The 23,580-nt window shown below is 48.1% G+C and overlaps 1 protein-coding gene across 9 annotated transcripts in view; it reads right to left on the reverse strand.

Moving 5' to 3' along the window:
* Nucleotides 1–23,580, reverse strand: part of RPH3A (rabphilin 3A) — a 274,212-nt gene that overhangs the window by 92,929 nt on the left and 157,703 nt on the right. For 3 of the 9 annotated variants that reach the window (XM_073881096.1, XM_073881089.1, XM_073881093.1), the window contains exon 2: nt 7,460–7,581. The exons of 3 other annotated variants lie outside the window; for them this stretch is intronic. The gene's annotated coding sequence lies outside the window, so the exon portion shown is untranslated. Of the gene's footprint in view, nt 1–7,459; nt 7,582–7,753; nt 8,017–8,133; nt 8,241–23,580 lie in introns of those variants that run through there. 3 more of the 9 variants (XM_073881091.1, XM_073881092.1, XM_073881090.1) reach the window with 3 other exon arrangements.

The following is a 23,580-nucleotide window of genomic DNA, read 5'->3' on the forward strand; positions in this document are numbered from 1 at the left end:
TGAATTAGATCATGTCACGTTCCTGATGAGAACCCTCCCCCAAAATAAAATACAATCCACACTCCTCGCCTGCACTGGAGTCCTGCATGACCCAGCCCCCAGCCCCCAGCCCCCCGCCCACCTCACCCCCCTCACTGCCCCCCTCCCCCCCCCCCCCCCCCCACTTCCCCTCTTACGCTGGTCTTGCTGTTCCTTCAAGACACCACGGTTGTCTCTGCCTCTGCACTGCTGTTCCCCCAGCCTGGATTGTTCTGGCTCTTTCTAGAAACTCAGCTTTCAATCCAAACATTGTCATCTCTCAAAGTTTTCCCCTAGCCCCCCCTTTTATAACTAAATTAGCCCCCCCTTACCTAACACTTGTCTTTCATTATCATGTCATATCGTTTCCTGAAATCATCTTGTTGATGTGTTTACTTAATTACTGCCTTTGTCCCCTACTAGACTGTCAGCTCTAGGAGGGCTACAGAACTCTGTCTCATTCACTGCTGAATCCCCAGTGCCTACGGCAGTGCCTGGCACATGGTAGCGAACAATACATATTCGGGAATGAACTGGTCAAAAGCAGCGGTTCTCAAAGTGGGGTTCCTGGAGCAGCAGTAACTACATCATTGGGAATAATGTGTTAGACACACCAATTCCTGGGCCCCATCTTAGTCCCACTAGAATCAGAAACCCTGCCTTAACCAACCTTCAGGGGATTCTGACACAGGCTCAAGTGTGAGAACGTCTGGCGTAGAACCATCTACAATCTCTCACTGAGCCCCTCTTGTGACAAATGAGCAAATGACTAGCTGGGTGGTCAGTCTTGCCAGGGGGAAGGGGCAGGGAGGGAGGAGGGAGCCAGCCCCCTGCCCCTGACTGACCACTGGCCTCTGCAGACCCAGGCAGAGGGTCTGACTAGAGTCATACGGAGAACGTGAAGGCTGGGGAGGGCTCCAGAGACCACTGCATCCCTCCCCCTGAGTAGGAGAGCAGGTAACTCCCCCAGAAAGCCACGTCTCTGGTCTTTGGAGAGCTCTTCAATATTCCAAGCATCTGACATAGAGATAAGATGACCGACTCGTCCTGGTTTGCCCGAGCCTTTTCCAGTTTGAACCACAGAGAGGCTGGCATGCGAAGAGTCCTCTCTGTTCCAAGCAAACTGGGACAGCTGGTCACCCTACTCGGGGTCTCGGGGGCTCACAAATGCTTTCCCTTCACAAGCCACTCAGTATATCTACACAGATGAGAGAAACATGAGATGAGGCAGGGGCAAGAGAGTGGGGAGAAGAAAGGAGGGACAGAGACAGGCAGGGACACAGGAGAGATGGGACAAGGGACTTTAGAAGGGTGGGAGAGATGGGCAAGGGGACAGGGGCATTCAAAGTGGGAGAGAGACCCAGAGAGAGAGATCTGGGGACACAGCAGCGCTAGAGTGACAAAGGAAAATGCTGACAGGTAGCCAGGGACAGGAACAAGGGGCAGGCTGAGGGCCAGAATGGACCACACAGATGCTATTTTGGCAGCACCTCGTGTGGAAGGCCTCCCGATAAACTTCGAGAAATCATTTCTCCTCTCGGCAGCCCCGGAACGCCACCCCGCCATCAACGGCTGGCACCGGAACATGCTTACATAATCTGTTCTTTACTGAGAGCTGTCTCCATTCACAAGTTGCTGCCTGTCATTGTGTAGGTGCATTAAAGAGGAGAAAGAAAGGAAGAAAAAAAGAAAGAAAAAGGCAACTGAATGAACTCACTCAGATCATATTGAGAGATGAGGAGACTTTCCCCCTTGGCTCTCCAAATAAACCCTTCACAAACCACACATCATCATGATGCCGTCAGATGGTCTTCCTCTCGTTGATTAATTGCAGAAGGGTGGGCAAAAACCCCCGGCTTCCTGAGGCATGTTATCTTGCTCACTAACTGGATTACTAAGCCAGAGTCTGACACGACTCCATTACAATGAGATTTAACCATGCGTTATGTCATTAAAACTAATGACAGCAAGACAATGACTTCAAGGAAACCACGGTGCCATTGCACTCGGCAGCCCAGTACCTTGGTACAGCTGAGGCTCACACTTCCTTGGCCCAGATGGAAAGCAAGTTGGGCTAAGAACCGGCTGTATTCTCTCAAACCCTGAAGGCCCGGCCAGGCTAGAAAGCTGGCTGATCCCCGCTGCCTCACCCCGGAGCCATCTGGTAGCCTAAGTCCCTAGGTCCTGCCTGAGAAAGAAGCACCCGCCCCCCTCCCGTGGGGTGCTCAGAAGTTAGCAGCGAATGGGGTCAACACTGCTAGATCAAGCTTGCGCTCCTGTGGGAAACGGGTTCAGGGGCAGAGAGTAAATGGTGGGCGCTGGGGAGGCAACAGGCCTGAATCTTACCCAGCTCAGCCCCTTGGGAAATGGTGAGCAATGGGGGAGAGAACCTTTGGAGAAAGTCTGAGGCTTGCAACACACCTAGAACTCTTATAACTAACACCTGTAGAAGTGTTCTGCATTTCAAAAACACTCCTTTATCTATAGCAGTGGAGGTATGTAAAAACACAAGTCTCAAGGCCCCGCACTCAGAGTGTCTGCTGGAGGGGGTCTAAGGCATATCCCAAGAATCTATCCTGGATTCTCTTAGACATCGAGAGCTTTCTACCCCCAGCAGAAGGTGAATCCAGCAACACGTGCCTTTCCTGCCTTTTGTCCCTTCTTTAACCTGCAAGCTCAGTGTGCGCAGACTCCACTCCCCACTCCAAAACAGCTCTCCCCTCACTTTTTGGAAGGGATTTTCCAACTCCTCCTCAGTAAAGCATAAATGACTAATAAGGCCAGATGTGTTATCCCATCCGAAGCATCTGCTCTTTGTCCAAGAGCAAGGCCTTCAGACAAAAAAACAAAGCTTTAATAATGGAGTTTCAGATGTCATTGAGTTAAGTGAAAACACCCCCAAAAAGGGTGACTAAGGAAGCCCTCTCTGTGTACCACCCCCCGAAGCTTACATGTTGTAGGCAGCCACTTACTTAATCTAAGTCCCAAAAGAGATGGTGTCTTTGTCACCATTTTATTCCCAATACCCACCATGGTGCCAGGTGTACTGTAAGTACTCAAGAAGTACATGGTACATGAGTGTCAAAGATGCTCTGGCAGGAGGAGAGAAAGGCCCAGCCTTACCTGTAACAGATCCAAGATGAAAGCCAAGTCCTTCTAAACTCGGCACCAATGACTCATCAGAACCAACCAACACTAAGTGCCTACTGTATGCAGACCTCGGGCTGGATCATAGGTCCAAGGCACCTCCTCGAATTGACCTGTCCACTAGTCAACCGAGGTTCCACTCATTTATCCCTGTGTGCATGCAGGTCACCGCTAAACAAGTGCCGTGTGCTAACCTTGACTTTACAAATTGAGATGCACAGCCTTGACCCTTTAGGATCTTGCCTGTGGCACCTCCAAAGCCCTAGGCACTAGCACCATGGCAGGGAAAGCTCAGGTCTCCTAGAAAAAACTCACGGGCTCTGAGCTGGTGAGTTGGAATGATTCAGCAAAAACCTCCCAAGGATGTGGAGGAACAAAAGACAGAAGAATTGGTAGGGCTTCTCCCAGATCCCGTCCTCCAGGGCCTGACCACCACACTCACGAGGGTCTGCTTCCTCAGGGCTTCAATGGGCTTCGAGGAAAGGAGACCATGATGCCCATTTCACAGATGCAGAAACTGAGGTTCCGGGGACCACCACCAACTGCACAAGCACCACAGAGGGAAAAAGTGGGACCAGAAGTCTCCTGTCTCCAGGCCCTGTCTTCTCTCTCCTGGGCCCCAAAGCTGCAGAGCTGGCCCACAGGATTCACCTTCCTCTACCTTCCCCCAATCTTGTTTCAGTCCAGGGTGACTTCACTGTTACCAACACCAACATCATCCCCGTGGCTAATGTATGTTGCTTACTTACTCCCCCCAGGCTCAGTACTAAGTACTTTGCAAGCATTAACTCAAAGTTTTCCTAAATCCTTTAGTATCTTCAACTTTACAAAGGGAAAACTGAGCCTCAGAGAAGTGAAGTGACCCAACTGGAAGGATCTAAACCCAAGAGATCTATTTCCATGCCATACTACCTTAATATACTTAACTGAGGAAATTGAGGCTCAGAGAGGTTAAGGGTCTTGCCTGAAGTCACACAGCAAGGAAGCGCTGGAGTCACAACTGAACTCAGGTTTGGCTTCTCCCAGAGTCCCACACTGCAGCCCCTCAGACAGCTGGTTAAGAAGGCAGAAGGGGGTGGAGAACAGGAAGGGGAGGGGCCCATTTCTGTGGTAACTCCTTCACAGTCCCAGCATAAGGGGAGCTCCATCCTGGGTGGCAGCTGAATAATTTAAGTTTGTTGGCTCTAGCCTACAACTACTGGGTCCCAGATATCTTTCTATCCCAGGTTACAGCCTCAGCCCTTAACAGAAATCTACCATACTGTTTGCTTCTCGTGGTCTTCACATCAACTCCTGATTCATCTGCCTTTACGACCAGCTCCCCACTCAAAGGGGATAAAGAACAGGAGATGGGACTGAATGTCATGATGGTTTTTAGTAGAAAGTCACAAACTCTCTATGACCCACGTGTGGGGGGGTAAATAAAGAGTAAATACCACATCCTACAAATAAATGCCCAGCACAGCCACCCGACAAGAACTCATAGCCTTGGACAGGTGGCCTGAATGTATACGAGCTATAGGAGGAAAGGCGGAGAGGGAGAGCCAGCTGGTGAGTCTTCCCAGGCCACCTTTTAGAATTGCAGAGCCTCCGGGGGCTGCATCTCTCCCACCAGTGAGAAAGGAAATGCCCACATTTGTCTCCACAGCTATGCTTCCCAATCACCAGCACTGGCTAGAGAGACACCGCAGAATGTCCTCCCTCTGTACCAGCTGGGTGGGGAGAGTGGGGGCTGCCTGAGCAAGGAGGAAAGGGATGATGCCTTGTCTTCATGACAGCAGATGTGTATGTCGCTCGGCCATGATGTACTGTGTGGTCTTAGATAAGTTGCTTTCCCTCTCTGGGCCCCCCTGAAGGTGTCAGACTAGATCAGAGGTTCTGAACTTGAGGTGCTCAGATGAGCATTAGGGAGGGTCCACGAGTCCCTGGGTATTGTGTGTTTGTGTGGATACGCATCTTTTCAGAGTGGAGGTTCTCAAAGGGGTCCTTGCTGCCACCCCTGGGATAAGTCTCTATAGAGCCTTCAAATGCTACTATATCTGTATGGCTATGTATCTGAGGCCACGAATAAAGCAGACCCCTCTCCAGCTGAGCACAGGATTCTAGGAACTTAGCAAAGTTCTCACAAGAGACCCCCAGTCCTGACTCACCCCAAACAGGCCTCCTCAGCACTCATGATAAATTCCCAAACACAGTACACATCCTTCCTAGAAGCATGCCTGCACACACACTCCTATCACACAGTCACAGAACCTGAGCTGGAAGGGGACCCGGAGTCACCTAGACCATCTGCCTCATTGCACACACAGGGAAACTGAGGCCCAGAAAGGGGAGGCAGAGCTGGGGCCGGAACCCAGGTCCCCTGGTCCAAGCCCAAGCCTCCTTCCAGAAGCTTCTGTTTCCCTCTCCCTGGTGCACCACAATGCACCATTTCAAAAGTGATGGGGGAGGAGGGAGGGCAGCCTTTTGGATCTTAGCCACCCCCAAGGAAGTAAGGCTGAGAAGCAGCAAGGAGATGTTTTCAAAGCACCCACATGTTAACAACCCAGCCCCAGCAACCTCAGCTGGGCTAGCATGCATGCTCTGCATGGCTGAACCAGTTGTTAAAACAATGAAACACTCTTGTACCAGATGGTGATGTTGCACTGAGGCCCCTGGGGCTCCCCGCTACTCTCCTAGTACCACCCCCCCACCGCCACAATCCAGCAATTAAAGGGTTAACACTTAGCACAATAGAGAACTCCTAAGAGCACTCCAGGGCCCCAGCCATCCAGTTTGACCAGTGAATGCCAAAGTTCAATATTTTAAATTTCACCCACGGCCAGATCTCGTGGCTTCTTATCTGAACCAAATTTCTGCATGTCAGTCATTCCTACTTGAGGCTTCCCAGGGAGGAAACTAAGGCAACTTAGTTTGAGAATCCTCAAGGTCACCCAGTGAGAAAAGCGTGGGATTTTGAGGACTCCGTCTTTGACACTAACCACCAAGCAGCCCACCCCCTCTGCTTCACATGCTCTCCCTGAGCAGGCACATGCCCCGGGATTTCGGCATCCCCACTTGGCTCCGGGACCCGAGAAAATGATTGAGTGGGCCCTGCTTACATTTCAGGCTTGCCAGTCTCTGGGGCTGATGTTTATTCCTCCCACCTCCAAGAACAAGATCCTACAGAGAAATCCTTGGGGGTGCAGAAGACTGAAGTGGTCCCTGAGATAACTGTGAAGATGCTAAAAATAAGGACATTCATTTCCAGAAAGGTAGATGTAATCAAAACAGAAAACAAAGAGAAATCTCCTTTTGACGGGTCATAGATTAGCAGCAAAGGCGTTTTAAAATTAAAGGTGAGTTTTTGGATTCAGTGACAAGAAACCTCGACTTCCCACTCACTAACAGGTTGGTGCAAGCTTATCCCATCGGGATCTCAGAGAAAGAAACCAGAGCGGGGTTTGGTCTGCCCTGGAACAGATCCAAAGCCGGAAACTGGGGTCCTTCCCCAGAATCTGAACAAACTCTGTTCCCTTCTTTGTCTACTCTGAGACAGGCTCAGGATGGAGTCCCCCAGGCTGGTGTAGGGATGCACCACCCATACAATCACTTACAGGTTGCACCACCTGTGAAAATAAAACATCGTCTGCTCAGCAGGCTGCTGCCTGCTCCCCTCTGGGCTGCCTGACCACTCATTCCAAGCAAAATGTGGTCCTTTCATGGCTCCCAGATCTCCCATCTCAAGAAGCTTAGAACAGTCAAGCTTGCAAAAATCACTACACTTGAATCACTCAGCTATACCTGGAAGATGGTACAGTCTGAGCCCTGTCCTATGTAAGCCTCGCCTGGCATGCCTAGGTGACCCTCAGCAAGGGTTAACCTTTCAGCCTCAGCTGACCCTCTCTCATCCAGGGCCAAGGTGCCCACCCACAGAGCAGAACATCCAGAGACCCTCCATGCAGGCTGGCCAGCCCATGAAGGGTTAATCCACTCTGAGAACTGCTGGCTACTTTCAACAGCTTCTGCTGCAAGGGAGAGGGTAAATTGGGCAGAAGCCACAAATTTGATCGCATTGCCTAAAACAGGAGCATATTTTACCCCCTCCCCGGGCACTGAGCCGAAATCTCATTTAGCTTTAGGGTGCCGCTTAGGCGATCAAACACTGCGGAATGTGGGCAAATAAATGTGGTCATTCCTCGACATCCCTCCCCCCCACCTACCCTCTATCCCACCAGCTCATGTACACACCTTATCCCAACTGGGATCTCAATACCCTTAGCCCATTTACACAATTTAGAAGAATAGCACTTACCTCCACACCAGAGGACTGCAGACGGAATGGGTGAGCCAAATTCTTGCCAACTCCTCCCTTCCCTTCCGGGGTGGGAAGACACTAACTCCCAATGACTTGGTTTGAAAGCTCAGTGGAGGTGCCTGAAAGAAAATAGTTCATCTGATTCCCCTACTCTTCCCAAAATAAAATCAAAGCGCCGGCATGCACACAGGCACGGGCGCGCGTGCACACACACACACACACACACACACACACACACACACACACAGCAACTACCCCTAAATCATGCAGGACCAAGACGAAAAGAAATACCACTGCCAGAAGAAGAGAAAACTCAGACCAGTCTGTGGACAAGGCAAAGACAGTGGCTCCCTCAGACCGCCCTCCACATGGATGAAGAAGGTTTTTCCTCTCCCCCCACCCCCTTCCTCTCTCTTTCTTTCTCTTTCTCTCTGTTGTCTGTCCGCGTCCCCGTAGGCAACTCCAGGTTGCTGGCAGTAGACGAATCAATTGCTTCCCCAGTGCCCGAATCAGTGGCAGCGGCCACCACTGCTGCAAAACCCCGTGTGAGCAAGGGAGGGGGCAGCAGCTTCCCGGCGCAGGGGGAACCAAGCCGGCCTCCCACCCGTGATTTATGTGTGAGGTGCCTGGAGAAAGAGAGGTGGGAGGCCAGGAGGAGAGGTCGGGCGCACCAGAGATCTCCGCTGGTGGAAACAGCAATCAAGAGATTGGCGATCAGCACCGCGGACAGCGCTAAGATGCGGCGGGCGGCGGAGGGATGGGCGGGAAGTGAACCTTCAGGCAGCGAAGTTAAGTTATTGGATGGTTTGAGCAAAGAAGGGGGAGTAGTGAAGCGGGGGGCGGGGGACGGGACTTCTCGACATCACACAGTGAAGTCAGTGACAGCCTACCTACCACACACTTGTTCTAATATTGTCGCTCACTCTCAGAGCCAGGAGCTGTGCGTTCACAGCCCCTTTCCCACACACACCCCCAGACCTTCACTGTTCCTCTCTGCTGGGAAGAGTCTGACCCCAGTGTGGGAGGCTCCAAGTGGTTTTTGCCCCCAAAACTCAGCCCAGCTGACTTGGCCTCACTCACATTGCTTCAGATTTCTGACCTGTATCTTGAGTGCCTCAGAATTCAGAGCATGAAAGGCTTAACGAACATAAATTTCTAAGGGGCTTAGTTGAATAAGCATTTGACAGATTTCTGGGAACCAGTTCTGGCCCCCATACAACCTTGGAAAAGTCACTTAATGTCTCCAAGTCCCAAATGTAAAATGAGGATATGACTATCCAATTTTCCTAAACATAAAAAGCAACAATAAGAACACCAAAGTTGTGGGCTGCTAGGATATCATAACCTCCTACAATTCAAATGTTTTGACAGAAGGAGAAAGGAATTGATAGCCAACCCAGGATGGTATGCACCAAGCCTCACCTTTCAGCATGTGGTGTGAGAGGGATGAAGTTGGGACATTATAGGAGGTCTAAATCAGACAATTGCGCCTCGGCCAAAGACCCACCCCCAAAAGATCTGAAGTGAAATCACTGTATGAACAAGAAAATAAAACCATGAAAAGAAGAAATATACAAAGAGACGTTAATTCCCATAGCTTCCAGTGTTCCAGATCTCAAGGGTCCTGTTCTTGCTTACTATGGGAAAAGGAAAGGAAATTTCAAGTAGACCAAGATCTGATTAGACCTGAAAAGTAAAGGAGAACTCTCTCTACTGGGGACCCTCCTCTAAAGTGTCCCACTCACATGGCCCAGAGCGAGCTACTACATTTGTCACTTAATTCTCCCCTGGAAAAGTAGGACTTAAAATGGCAGGGTCTTAGCGATCATTTAGAGCTTCACTTTATAGATGTTCATGGTCATTGTGATCACAATGATGGTGATGATGGCAATGGTTATGGTGGTGGCAGTGGCGATGGCAGCTATCATTTATTGGGAATTGACTCTGCCCCAGCTATTCTCCTGCAAACTTTATATGTACCAGCTCCTTCAATCCTCGCCATGACCCTTTGACGAGACTATTATTACTTCCATTTTACAGATGAGGAAACTGAGCCTCAAGAAATTAAGTCCCTTGCAGTAAGTGGCAGACAAAGAATTCAAACCCAGGGTTGTATGATGCTGAAGCCCATGGCTCAGAATGTCTCTCTCTGAGAGTAAAGTTCAAATACGTTCTACAATTTTTTTTGGCAGGATCTCATTGGATCGTTTCTGGGAAGACCCTATGACACAAGTTCAATCCTCTCACTTTACACATGGAGAAAGTGAGGACCAGAGAGGGGCAGTGAGTTGCTCACAGCCAAAGAGCTAGGAAGTGGCAGAGTTGAGTCCGGAACTTAGGCCTTTCAGGTGCCAGGGCCTATGTTCCAGCCCCTAGGACACTGCCTGGTACATAGTAGGCAATAAACATCTAGAGTGATTCAGGGAGATAGGGATTAAAGTCACAGAGGAGCTGGTGGTAGAATGAGGACCCAATATTTCCCAGGTCTTTTGGCTCCTAGTCCCAAGGAACATCTACCCCACAGCACAGCTTCCAGGCTTAGGCACACGTTCTAAAAGGGTCTGTCTCTAATCCAGATCTCCCTTAGGAAATCAAAATAGCTACCACCTGCTAAATGCCTAGACACCTGCTGTGCGCTATGCTAGGCACTTGACACTTACTATCTCCAGTTTGCACAAGTGCTTGAGGTGGTTGCTATTTATGGTCCCATTTTCAGATGAGAAGACTGAGGCTCAAGCATGTGAAATGAAACCCCAAAGTTCACAGCTAGATAGTGGCAGAGGCAGGGATGCAATCCCAGGTCTGTCTGACTCCAAGGCCTCTGTTTTTGCCACCCTGTTAGTTTTCTGCCTCAATTTGGGCCCCCTAGAGGCCCCTGGTAAAGTGAAAAGGAGGCCTGAGTTGCCCCCCCCACACACACATCCTGGTTTCAACCAGAACAGCTGTGCTTTTAAGTGTTTTGCATACTGGGCATCTGCCCAAGCCTTCATTGAAACAGGGCTTTGCAGCAAAATTTAAAAATGATAATATGGTTGAAACCAAAGCTCTGCACCGTCCCTGATGACCACGCCATCTAGGAACCAGCCCCACCTTCTCTGGGGATTTTGCCCCACCCTCTGCACTGTCCTGGTCACCATCTCTAAACCCTGGTTCTGTCCTGGGAGCTCCTGGAGAGCTCTTAGTTCAAAGAACGGGCTGCTCCTGTAAGCTCCAACAGCTCTGCAGCAGGGAGATACCTCGAAACCAGACACCTCAAGGCTCAGCCCAGCCAGGCTCTGATCCTCTCAAGGATGGAGGAGTGCTGTGGGATTTCTCAGGGCCTTGGATTCAGCAAGTTGCCCCGTCCTGTCCTTGCTCTGCTGAGGCCAGAGGCAGCCTACTAAGTCTCTCGGTTACCCCCAGGGAGGATGGGCAATGCTGGTGATGGTTTTAACTACAAGCACAGAAGCCACCCATTATGTTCTGGGTGACTCATTTTGCACGTTATCATTATTTCATCCTCACAACAACCCTATGTGTTCAAATGGTAATCATTTTATTTCCATTTTACAAATGAGAACACTGAGACTCAAATGCCTAAAGCAACTAGCCCGAGGCCATTTCATTCATAAGTAGTGCAACTGGGATTGCACAACAAACCCTCCGAGTTTGTAACTATCATGCTATATGGCATCCCTAATTATAACTGTCACTCCCATTTATTTTTGGTGTTTATTATTCACCCAGTGACATGCTGTATTACTTCAATGCTATTCATGACTTAACTTAGCACAATGAAATTTTACCCATCTTAAAGATGAGGAAATTAGGCCCAGAGAGGTCAGGTGACCTGCCCAAGCTAACACAGAACTACAAAGAGGGGGAAGCTCAGGGTGTGAATCTCAATAGTTTCAGGCCCCAGTGTGATGTACTGTCTCCCACGGAGATGGGTACAGAGGTAGCACAGAAAGAATGCTCCCATTTCACTTGGCAAATGGGGCAGAATAATGGCCCCCAAAGAGGTCCACGTCCTAATCCTCAGAAGTGGTCAATATATTGCCTTATATGGCAAATGGGACTTGACAGATATGAGGAAGTTAAGGATCTTGAGATGGAGGATTCCTGGATTGGCACAATGGGTGGGCGCAAGGTAATCACAAGAATCCTCACAAAGGGAAAAGGGAGAAGGAGGGTGAGGGGGGTGGTGATGTCGGAGTGTAGGATTGAGAGACAGAGAGATGAAGATGCTACAGTGCTGGCCCTGATGATGGAGGAAGGGGCTGCAAGCCAAGGAATGAGGGCGGCCTCTCCAAGCTGGAAAGGCCAGGGAAACGGATCTTCCCCTAGAGCCTCCAAAAGGAGCATAGCCCTGCCAACACTTTGATTTTAGGACCTCCAGAGCTATAAGATAATAAATCCGTGTTGTGTTAAGCCACTCACTTTGTTGTTCCGTGTTATAGCAGCCAAAGGAAACCAATAGGGTGCATCTGCCAGGGAACCCACAATGAGAAGCCCCCAAATCAGCCTTAGCAATCTCGACTGAGCTCCCTCTGGGCCAGAGGAACCGGTACTTCCATCATTTTACAGTTGTTCTAAACCATACAGTGTGTGTGTGTGTGTGTGTGTGTGTGTGTGTGTGTGTGTGTGTGCGCGCGTGCGCGTGCACACATGCCTCTGCACACGCGTGCACACAGACGGAGGCCCTACAACAGAAAGGACTAGAGCTCAAAGCTTTAGCTGGACCACCAGGCTCTGTGGCCGGATGGCACTGCGGGGCACGCATTGCCTCCTCCACTCCCTCCTTCTCTTTGAGAGCCTCTGGGGAAATGCTATCATCAGGAACACAAAAGGGAAGAAATGTCACAGGGCAGCTTTCCAGGAGCACAACTCATCACTGGGGATCAGTCAGAGACAAAACAAGTAAATGGAGCAGAGTCAGGAAGAGTAAGAAAAAAAGAGAGAATTGCTGGGTCCCTGAGACCAGCTTAAGTTCTCCGACAGATCGCTTCCCACCAAGGGGCGCCTGGGTGGCTCAGTCGGTTAAGCATCTGCCTTCCGCTCAGGTCATGATCTTGGGGTCCTGGGACTGAGTCCTGCATATGGCTCCCTGCTCAGCGGGGAGTATGCGTCTCCCTCTCCTTCTTCCCCGCCACCCCCTCCCCACTCCAGCTCCCTCTGTCTCTCAAATGAATAAATAAAATCTTAAAAAAAAAAAAATCCCTTCCCATCGAGAAAGAGGCAAGTCTTGGGGAGGCCCGTTAGCTCCCTTAGGAGAAAAGAGGGTAATTACAGATAAGATGCTGCAGGACTTGGCGGGACAAGTTTTTATGACAAGTCAACAAGTATTAGTTATTCATCAGTCAGTTTGGTGTTACCAGGCAAGGCGCTGCCAAAGCAAATAAGGCTGGGGTTGCCTTCCAGTGCTCTGGGCTTGGTTCTTGGCTCTCCCATTCACCAGCTGTGTGACCTTGGGCATGTCATCTGCACGCTCTGTGCCTCAGTTTCCTTGACTCTAAAATGGAACTACAATCCCTTCCCCACCTACCTACCTGTGTGGCCAGGACGTTTCATTGAGCTAACTGATATAAACAAGGGTCCTTCTCCTCCCTGCAGAGTCTAGTTAAGCATCTAGCCCCAAACGACCGGAGGTGCTGGGAAAAGGCCATTGGCAGAGGCAGAGTGACGAAATGGTCAAAAGGCCAGGTTTTAGGGTAAGGCTGCCTGGGTTCCGAGTTGCTAAACCTCTCTGTGCCCGTGTCCCCATCTGTAACGTGGGGGATAATAACTGTACCGCTTCACATGGCTGTCATTAGGATCACATGAGCAAATATACGTAAAAGCACTTAGAACGGTGCCTGGGATATAGGAAGCCCTCTGCAAATCATCTTTATTACTTTCACTGTTGTGATGATGATTGTTATTGACGAGATGCATTTTCCCCAGGGTGATACAATGTGGGGCTGAAATACGAAAGATGATGTGAGGCGGTCTGTGGGTACATATTTTTTTAAGGTCTGAGTGTTGCACGTTTATTTTAAAGTGCATCAGAAAAAAATTGTATTCCCCCTTCCAGTAGCGACCTAACATTTTCTTGTCTATAAACGTACTTAAGTATGTAGAATGTAGGGCAAAAATAAGTTTGCTTTTCTCTTTTATTTCAACACCTCAATGGCATTATCTGCCCTGAAGTCAGCCCTCTGGGTGTGTTGGGTTCACTTAACTCCCCTCCCTGTAGTAACTGCATCTCTCAGAGGGCCGCTTCAGTCATTCCAGTAAGTCCAGAAGCAAAGTCTTATGCCAAGAAAATGAAGGAAGAATGCAGGATCTTCCCTGTCCCAGGTCCCCTTCAGAATCTGCTTCTGGTCTATAAAGAATAAATAACTAGCAGTAACTGAAGAGAGACGATATGTGTGTCCCTCATCTGAGCTCCTACAATCCAGCCAACCCTCTCCCAGGGTCCAGCCCACATGACTGGCTCTCCCATCGCACTGAATATTCCAAGAACACAGCTCAGTCTCGTGCATCTCTGAGTTCTCGGGGCCCAGAACAAACTTGATGTCTGGTCCATGTTGAATAAGTGAATTATTCTTAGAACATTTGATGCCTGTTTCTTTTATCTTCAGTCTCAGACACGGGGAATCTGACCACCTGAAATTGCATGGTTAGTTATAAATGGCATATGTCAGTGGTTCGTGGGATCCTGCAAGGAGCCCCATGTCTTCAAAATGAACAATTTTAGGAAGACCTGGGCCAGGTCATCATCTCAGATGATCAATGCCAGAGTTGCTAGCCACAGGAAAAGGGCTGAGCAAGTTGGGAGAAGCCAGGACACCCGCCTGAGGAGTAAGATTTGAACTGGTTGAATTTGGGCAAGTGGGAAAAAAGAGTAGAGTGAGGAAGAGCCATTTGAGAAAAAAGCTCTGCAGACGGGACGCCCATCAAGGCATTCAGGATGGAGGAGGCTGACATTTCCAAAAGTAGCTTTAAGCTGTGATGGAAAAGGAATGAATCTATAATAAAGGGATGACAGGCATGTGACTGGAGGAGGGGAGGTCAGAGCTATTTCCTATTGGGTCTTTCAAAGCACTCTTCCAGAAAGACCCTCTGGCTTTTCCCTGAAATGAACAAGCCAAATTCCTCAATTCTGCCAGGCATCGGTCAACAAGTCCTAGTCATTAGCTCATGTTGGGGAGGGGGCAAAGGGAGAGGTGACTCCTCATTTAGTGGCTTAGCTACTCACCAAGCTCCTAGAAGAATGGTTGAAAGGGAGTTAGCTTGGAATCTCACCTCGTCTACTCACTGGCTGTGTGACCTTGGGCAAGTCACTTCACCTCTCTGAGCCTTAGCATCCTTGTCTGTAAGAGTAATACCTACATCATTAGTTTATGGGACCATTCAAAGAGATAAAATATGTGAAGGGCTTGGTATAGCCCACAAAGTGCTGGCACATAGTAAACGCTCAACACATGAGGTGTTATTCCTATTATGATTATTATCATTACCCTCTGCCAGATGCTGGGGAAACCGTGACATGAGTAAGACTGCACCCCTCCATGCTACAGGCCAACGGGAGAGATAGAAAAGAGACCTCCAAATGACAAAACAGAGTGGTAACCGCTATGAGAGAGCCATGAAAAGCATACTGGAGGGAAGATATATATTTCTGTGACACATGGTGGCAGAGAGAGGAGCAACAAGTTATCTCTACAGGAGACCTGGGAAGTGGGTGGGCGGCAGGTGGCAGGGGGTGCGCCACATGCCCAACCTCTCAGTGCCCCAAGCATTTCTCCCTCCCTACTCCAGTCCTCACTCCAACATCGGGGGACCATCTTTCCTCCAAGGAGATTTCTCAACATCGCCCTTATGTAATCCTGATGTGACACGACAGATATCCAGCAGGCTTGAAAAAGGAGAGGCTAGCTCTCCCCACGAATCCCATTGGGCTAAGCAGGTGAGGCAACACAGAGTGGCGCAGAGATGGAGAGGGACCGGAGTGTGGGGCCGCAGAGTAGCAGTCAGGTTAGCTGGCAGGGGGGAGTAAACTGTCACAGCCTTCCTGGAGGGTGATCCAGCACTACGTGTCCAAACCTTAACAATTATACACACTTACCATCTGACCCATTAGACTCTCTTTGGGAATCTAATCTAAGGACATAATCAGACATATACACAGAGATTTAGTATCACAGCATTGCTTATAATAATGACAGATTGGAAACAACCCGAATGTCCAGCAATGGGAGAGTCATTTGAATAAACTGTGGTATAGTCCATACCAGTGGCCATGAAGCAGCCCCACACTGGGACAGTTTTGACGGAACCCTGAAAAGATGTAATCTTGATACTTAAAAAAAAAAAAGACTACAAGATTGTATATATAATTTGATCCCATTTTTGGATACATGCACCCTCTATGCTCCTTCAAAGTCCTGGTTGGTCATTCATTTATTCACTCAACAAATGTTAAGACGAGGTCAGACTTACATGCTAGATGCTAGGGATACAGAAGGACACAAAAGTGACACCCTCCCTTCTCTTGCCAAGCTTCGAGATTTGAAATTCACCTCCTTCAGGGAGACCTCTATGATTACACCAGTCCAGACTGAGGGTCCTCTTTTCTGATCCCTGGTAGTCCCCCCAGAATTTATGAAGGATGATAACAGCATTTTCCCAAGACCTCAGCTAACTTCCTTACATGTAGAATATTGCCAAATACTTACAGCATCTCTGGAGAGTAAATCCTAGGATTGATCTCCATGTCCCAGATGAGAAGACTCAGGCTCAGACAGAGTAAGATATTTGTTCAGACTCATACATCACCACATAACCAAGCAGGGACTCAGTCTACACCTGTCCTAGGTCAGACCCCACACCTTCAAGCACTGCGTTTGTGCCAAACACACACTTAAGGGCTTGTTTGGGCCCAGCAAAGGGCACCTGTCTGCACTCTCAAGAGCCTTTCCTGATTCCTCTGGATGCAGTTGGACCCTCCTCTTCTCTGGCCCCAGTGCACATGATTCAGGCACTGCAACAGCCTGTCTCCTTCCACCGTGATGCCCAGCATGAGGGGAGGGAGACATCTGACCACCCTAAATTGCAGGTTTAGTTACCACAAATGGTTCATGTCAGTAGTGAATGGGATTCTCTAAGGTACCCCATGCCTTCCAGATGCTGCTGTCCATGAACAAGGTTAGAAGGACCTAGACTAGACCATCATCCCAAAAGAGGAGTGTCAGAGATGCTGGCTACATCCAGATATCAGTTCCTAGGGACAGGGGACCACATCTCTCTCTTATGTCCTTAACACAGGGTCTGGCACAGGATAAATACCAAATAAATAGTGGATGAATAAATGATTGAATGAATGAATGAATGAATGAAAGGGGGCATCATTTTTGCCAGCCATTTATTTCCTGGATCAAAGGTTTTCTTCCTCTGGGCCAGATGCCTAGAGTTCACTGAGCCTTGCACCGTCATCTCACCCAGGACACTGCAAAGAAATGGAGCAGGAAGAAATTCAGGCTGCCCATTCACCCACAGCCCCTCTCATGGCCCCGACCACATGGAAGAGGAAGCTTGGAGAAAAAATGGGGAGTGATCGCTGCAGGGGAGGTCAGCTGCACAGCCCCTGCCCGAGCTGATGCTTCTAAAGCTGCAGCTCCATAAAACATTCTTGCTCACTCAGACAGCAAACCCAGGAACCTCACACCAGCCCTTTCCAGCACAGAAAGCAAAGAGAGAAAAAGCCTCGGGGGACATGAGTCTGGCTGCATTTGAAAATGCCTACTAGTTTTTCAGGGAAACCAGATAAGTTCCAGAGGGTACTTTTCATAAGCATTTATATGTCATTCTCCAGTCAGCCTTGAGGGGCATCAAAACAAGATCATTTGTTCTCATGGACCTAGCCTGATATTCCCATAATTCATTGCAAGAAAAGGGAGCAGATGTTCTGAGCCTCTCTGTCCTCTATAAAGTGGGAGTAAGGGGGGTCTACTTTCCTAGATGTTTGTAAGAATCAAAGGGGATTGAAACACACAAAAGGACCCAGCACAGAGCTCAGCGAATGGAAACATTCAGCAAATACCTGCTTGGTCTGAAGGCAACAAAAATCACCATAAAATTCCAGTGTTATCTGGAAGAAATACCAGAAAGATTACATTTATCAGCCTAGCCTCTCAAAAGAATGGATGAAGGACAGGTAAGTTTTGAAGGAAGAAGGGGAAAACTAGGGATTGTGAGGGGTTTTGTCAGACATCAGGCCAAGGTGGGCCCCGAGAAGAGAGAGATTATTATGAGGGTGCTGGACACAGAAGGGAGAAAGGAAGGTTCAGACAAGGAATAAAAGAAGTAAGATGTATGAAAGGAAGGTTTTGCTAATTTCACTGAGGACATCAGAGCACAGTGGGGAAACAGAGGTGTGGCATGAGGAGCCCTGGGTCATCATCAGCACATATTTGGTTGCAAGAAACAGAAACCCCCTCAGAGATGGCTCTCATGGAGTCCGAGGTCCAGCCTCCCCACCACCATCACCTCTTGCCTGGACAATGGCAGTTGCCTCCCTACAATGCATTCACCGCACATGGCCAGCCGTATAGCCTCAGAGTCAAATAAGGACATGCCATTCCTTTTCTTGAACCCCCTCTGGTCTCTCCCCATTGCACTTAAAAAAAAAAGAAAAGGTTTTACCTGGCCCCCCTCTCCCACCCCATGCCCCTTTGCCCTGCCTCCTACCACTCTCCCCTCTCTTGCTACGCTCCAGCCTCGGGCCTTTGCTCTGTTTATCAAGCACCTAAGCTTGTTCTCACCTCAGGGCCTTGGCACCAGCCCTTCCTTCTGTCTGGACTCACTTCCTCCTGTTCTTTGCACAGTGGGTTCCCTTGTTGTCATTCATGTCCTAGCTTAGGTCACCTCCTCAGAGAGGCCTTCTCTGATCACCTCCCCCTCCTTGCAGAGTTTAGTTTTCTGCATAGCACTTATTACCACCTGATGGTTTATTATCAATTCAGATAGATGGATAGAATCTGTTTCTCTTGCTACAATATAAGTTCCATGAGAGCAGACACCTAATAATCAGCTTTATCCCAGCACCTAGAATAGTGTCTAATATACAATAGGTGCTCAACAAAAATCTGTTGGATGAATGGATGGATGGCTGGGTACATGGGTGGGTGGATGGATGGATGGATGGATGGATGGATGGATGGATGGATACAAAAACAAGATATGAAATTTAGCCAGACCTCATATGATGTGGAAGAGGTCCATCATAAACCAAGTGTTCTCCCTGTCTCTGAGTGGCCCCCGGGTATTTCTTTGCATATGCTCCAAGTCTTATTGGTCAGCATTTCTGGGCCTCTGCTATTTGAACACAAGCTCTGTGGTTTTGGATTCGTCAGCTCAGCAGTGCCCATGGGGCTGGGTGGGGGGCAGGGTCACACAAGACAAACAGAAAGAACCAGAGGGGCGACAGGCCCCCATTTCCCGGGGCCGCCATGACAAACTACCACCAACTTGATGGCTAGATTTATTCCCTCACAGTTCTGGAGACTAGAAGTCTGAAATCAAGGTGTCACAAAAGGGTCACACTCTCTCTTGAAGGCTGTAGGGAAGAAGCTGTCCCATGCCTTGCTCCTAGCTTCTGGTGGATGCCCACAGACCTCAGTATCCCTTGGCTCATGGCTGCACCACCCCAGTCTCTGCCCCATCATCACATGGCTTCTTCCCCCTATCCCTTCTGTGTGTGTCTTCATCTCTTCTTCTAAGGACACAGGTCATATTGGATTTCTGGCCCACCCTAATCCAGTATGACCTCATCTTAACCTAACCAATTCTATCCACAAAGACCCTATTTCTAAATAAGGTTACATTCCGATGTTCCGGGTAGACATGAACTTCGGGGGATGCTAGTCAACTCAGGGCAGAAGGGGTATCAAAGATAGGGAGGCTCTCTATGACAGACAGCCTGAGTGGTCAGGCTCTGAGGCCAAGCTCTTCACTGACTAGTGGAGCAACCTGGGACAAATCGTTACCCCTCCTGCCTGGCCTTCCCCATCTGTAGAATGGGAGAAGGTGATGATAATATTGTTTGCATAATAGGGATCAAATAAGCTGGGAACTGTTACAACATCTTTTAATCTGTGATGTACTTCATAACTGTGAGTTATTATCCATGGCAGCCATGAGAATACCTTGCAGACCTCCAGCTACAGGAAGTTTAATTAACCAAGGGCCCCAGCTGCTACATTCTCAAATCCATTGGTGCAAACGAGGCCACCCTTCCCATGGGCTGCTCCCAGCCAATGACTGAGTGCAGCAGGGATACTAAAACGGGCCGGTTCCAGGGAGACAGGCTCTCCTCTGGCAGTGGCTAGAGGACTCCTAACACTTTGTGGAAGCTTCTTTAGACTACAGGGGAGTCTAAGACGCCCCCCACCCATCCTTCCCTCTCCCCTTCACTCAGGGTCTGGTAGCTCTCCATGGCTTCCTGGCACTCTTCCTATTTTCTCCCACGGGTATTTCCCCTAGTTAAGTCCTTGCACATTTAGTCCCATCTTGGTGTATGCCTATTGGGAGGACCCAGACCAGAACATTATCCCAGAAATAATCTGTTACCTTTGCCCAGTCAGCACACATGTCCCTGCTCCTGATTACCCTTTAAGTAAATCACACTCTTACGCCCATACTTGGTCCATGAGGTCCAGATAGAGCTGATGCCTCCCTCTACTCCAGGGGCAGGCACATGCCCAAGCCTGACCAATCTTTCTATTGGACTGGCCACAATGCCAATGTCTGGTACAGAGAAGGGCATGTAACCTGATGTAAGCCCATGGATCCTTACCTGAAATTCTGTTACTGCTTTTAGGAAGGAGATATATCTTTTGCAGTGGGGCTGCTAAGCTGGTAGAATGCAAGCCTGGAGCTGCTGAGGAGCATCTCTGCCGCCCTCCAGCCTGAGACTGAGATTGATGCAAGAGAGAGAGAGGGATGTGAGAAACTGATTCCTGATACCATTATTTCAGCACCTGGATCCAGCCATGCCTGAAACCCTTATACTTGTCTATAATGTATGTCAATATGTTCTTTTTTTTTTTTTGCTTTAGCCTATTTGAATTGAGTGTTCCAACTAAAAAAATTAAATCCATAATTTTCCTGCCATGATTCTTCAAAGGGAGGACCAGAGATTGTGGCTTCTGGGGAAGAACTACAAAGTCAAGTAAACATCAAGGATGGACAAAATGGATTCTTTTAATTCAATGTGTGAACTACTTTCAGAGTGTCAGAAGGATTAAAGAGAAAAAAGAAACAACCAAAGAAGCATCAGTGGGAGCCAGTTTGGCTTTAGGCTGCTTTTTAAAGAAAGCCTCTCCACAATTAGGATTTCCAAATATAATCCCTCTCTCATTCGACAGAACCCAGTACCTAGACAGCTACTTCTGAAAATAAGAGAAATAAAATCTGTTTTCTGATGAATCATAAACAGTTCATCTCTGGTTCTTCTCCTGTTTGGGGATGAAACTCAGAAGAAAGTGTTTCCCTTCTTTTAAAAAATCAAAATTTGGGGATTTCTATCAATAAATTCATTCTGCTCTTCTCCCTAAATGGATTATTTTTGCAAATGTTCCCATTTGGATGGGAGGCTGATATCAGGCCCATAATATCAACCACTATTGAGGTTGATCCTACATAGTGAAAAACATCTTGGCCACTCTTTGCTTGGCAATAGACTAGAACCCCAACAAAGCCAAGACTCAGTAATCCTTTTTCTCCTAGCTAAACAGTAAGAGCACCCAGCCTGCTGAGGCACTGTGAACAGGACTACAGAATTCAGCAAAACGGTGGCCTGTGAGGCATTTCTAACTCAAGGCTCGATCTCTCTCCTTTGGAAATAAAAACACATAATAAACCATTAATGTTTAACTGGAGGCATCATTAATTAACATAAGGAGCCCGAACATCACTATGCAGTTAATTCCCCTTTCCTGAGTAAATGCAAATGGCAAATGGAAGTTCTGTCTCCTATCAGGACCCTTCTGCCCTTCTTTTTGATGTACCTTCATCCCTGGCACAGTTTTGACGGCAAAAAGCAAAGGCACCTACATGTTCTTTAAATAGATCTCCGTGCTGACTGCCTTGACAGCTAATGGCCAAAGGATGCTAACACACAGTGGCATCTGTGTTCGCAAAATCAAGGAAGTTTTCCATCAGCTGACTTGCTCCTTTAAGGGAAAAAGCAATCAGGCAGGCAGGAGCAAAGCTTACTAAGGGATTTGAACCTCTGAACTGCACTGAGCAGACGCCCAGGGATGAGGAGGACTCAAATCAATAATAATAATAACAAACTTAATGATCACAGCAACAGAAGCAGCAGTAATGGCTACTACTTGCTGAGCACCTTCTGCAAGCCTGGCTTAAAATCACTGCTTTATATGCATGACCTCACCGAATTCTCACAATTAACTCTAAGAAATAGGTGCTAATATTATCTCTGCATAACAACATGATTGTGGTAGATTGGTTGCAAAAGTGGCCCTAATTCTTCCTTCTCCTGTACCCACAGCCTTTGCAACGTGACTTCACATTGCAGTGTGATTTTGCAGCTCTGTCCTTCAGGAGATGAAATCAATTTCTCTGCCCCTCGAATCAGGCTGGGCTCTGTCTTGCTTTGGCCAATAGAATGCCAAGATTCTGGACTTCAAGGGGACCTTTCAACTTCTACCTCTGGAAATCCTGCCCAATAATAAGCCTAAACTAGCCTGCTGGAAGATGAGAGGCCCCATGAGACAGAACTGAGCCCAGACAAGGCTATCCTTGACCAGCCAGCTCCCAGAGACCCACAGCCCATAAAGCAAGCTCAGAAAGATCAGCCAAACTCTGTCCAGTTTGTCATTTCTACCCAGGCAACTCACAGACTAGTGAACAGTAATAAATGTTTATTGCTATGTGCCACTGAGGTTTTGCAGTTGTTTCTTACATATCATTATTGTCAAAACAGACTGATACAATGAGGAACCTAAGTCACAGAGAGATTAATTAAAGTGACTTCCTAGCAAATTTCTTAGCTCATAGTAGGTAGTCAACAAATATCAGCTAAATGAGTAAATGAATGAATAAATGAGTTGGAAACAAAATCTAGGTCTGCCTGACATGACAGTCTGAGCATTTGACAAATAAGTTACACCAGAATGTATATTTCTATCCTAAGTGAGTTTATTCTCTTTCAAAATTACCCAGCACAGTACCTGGCTCAATAAATGCCCCTTGGGGGCACCTGGGTGGCTCAGTTGGTTAAGCAGCTGACTCTTGATTTCGGCTCAGGTCACGATCTCAGGGTTGTGGGATTGAACCCCATGTTGGACTCTGCACTCTGTCCCCTCTCCCTCTGCTCCATCTCGCTCTCTCTCTCAAATAAACAAAATCTTTAAAAATAATAAAAAAAATAAATGCCCCTTTCATTTCTTTTTTGTCACCCTTGATTTCTCCCCAACCAGTTTGAATCAATCCCTGCCCTATTATAAAGTCCACAGAGAAAAGAGGAAATGCAGGAAGTGAAAAAAGATGGGTATGACACCATTCTATCCCCTGGAAAAAGAATAGGTTTCAATCCAACTTTTCTCTGTTTTTATGTGTTCAATATAGCCTGGTTCTGCTCATATCCTACCTTTGATCTCTATCTTTTAATTCACAAGTTTATTATGATTACTGATATATTTGAATTTCCCTCTAGCATCTTATTTTGTGCTCGTTTGCCCTGATTTTTGCATGGTATTCCCTGGCATTCTACTTCCCCCTCTGCTAGTAGGGAGGTTTGTTAGAAGGTGGAGGGAAAGACGGAAAAGTATCTCCCAAACTGAGAAGGCACTTTGAGACCAGAAAATGGAAGAGGTGACTCCATACAGTCTACAAAAGTTTTATTCAAGGTAACTTACTGACAGGGTGGGGATAGGGTGGAAAATTATCCACAGCAGCTGCATAACTATTCTCTGCTAAGTCCAGATCTTAGTCCACAGATTTTATAGAGTGAGGGGACACGCAGAAGGGCACTGTAGCGAGATCAAAGGGTTTTCATGCACCTCAAAGGGCTTGCATGCACCTAACTGACAGCTAACCCTTAATTCGATCTTGTGGCACCCCCTGTGCAT

This window comes from Callorhinus ursinus, unplaced genomic scaffold, assembly GCF_003265705.2.
Source record: "Callorhinus ursinus isolate GAN/ISIS: 27379988/994484 unplaced genomic scaffold, GSC_fseal_2.0 scaffold41, whole genome shotgun sequence".
In the NCBI taxonomy this organism is placed as follows: Eukaryota; Metazoa; Chordata; class Mammalia; order Carnivora; family Otariidae; genus Callorhinus; species Callorhinus ursinus.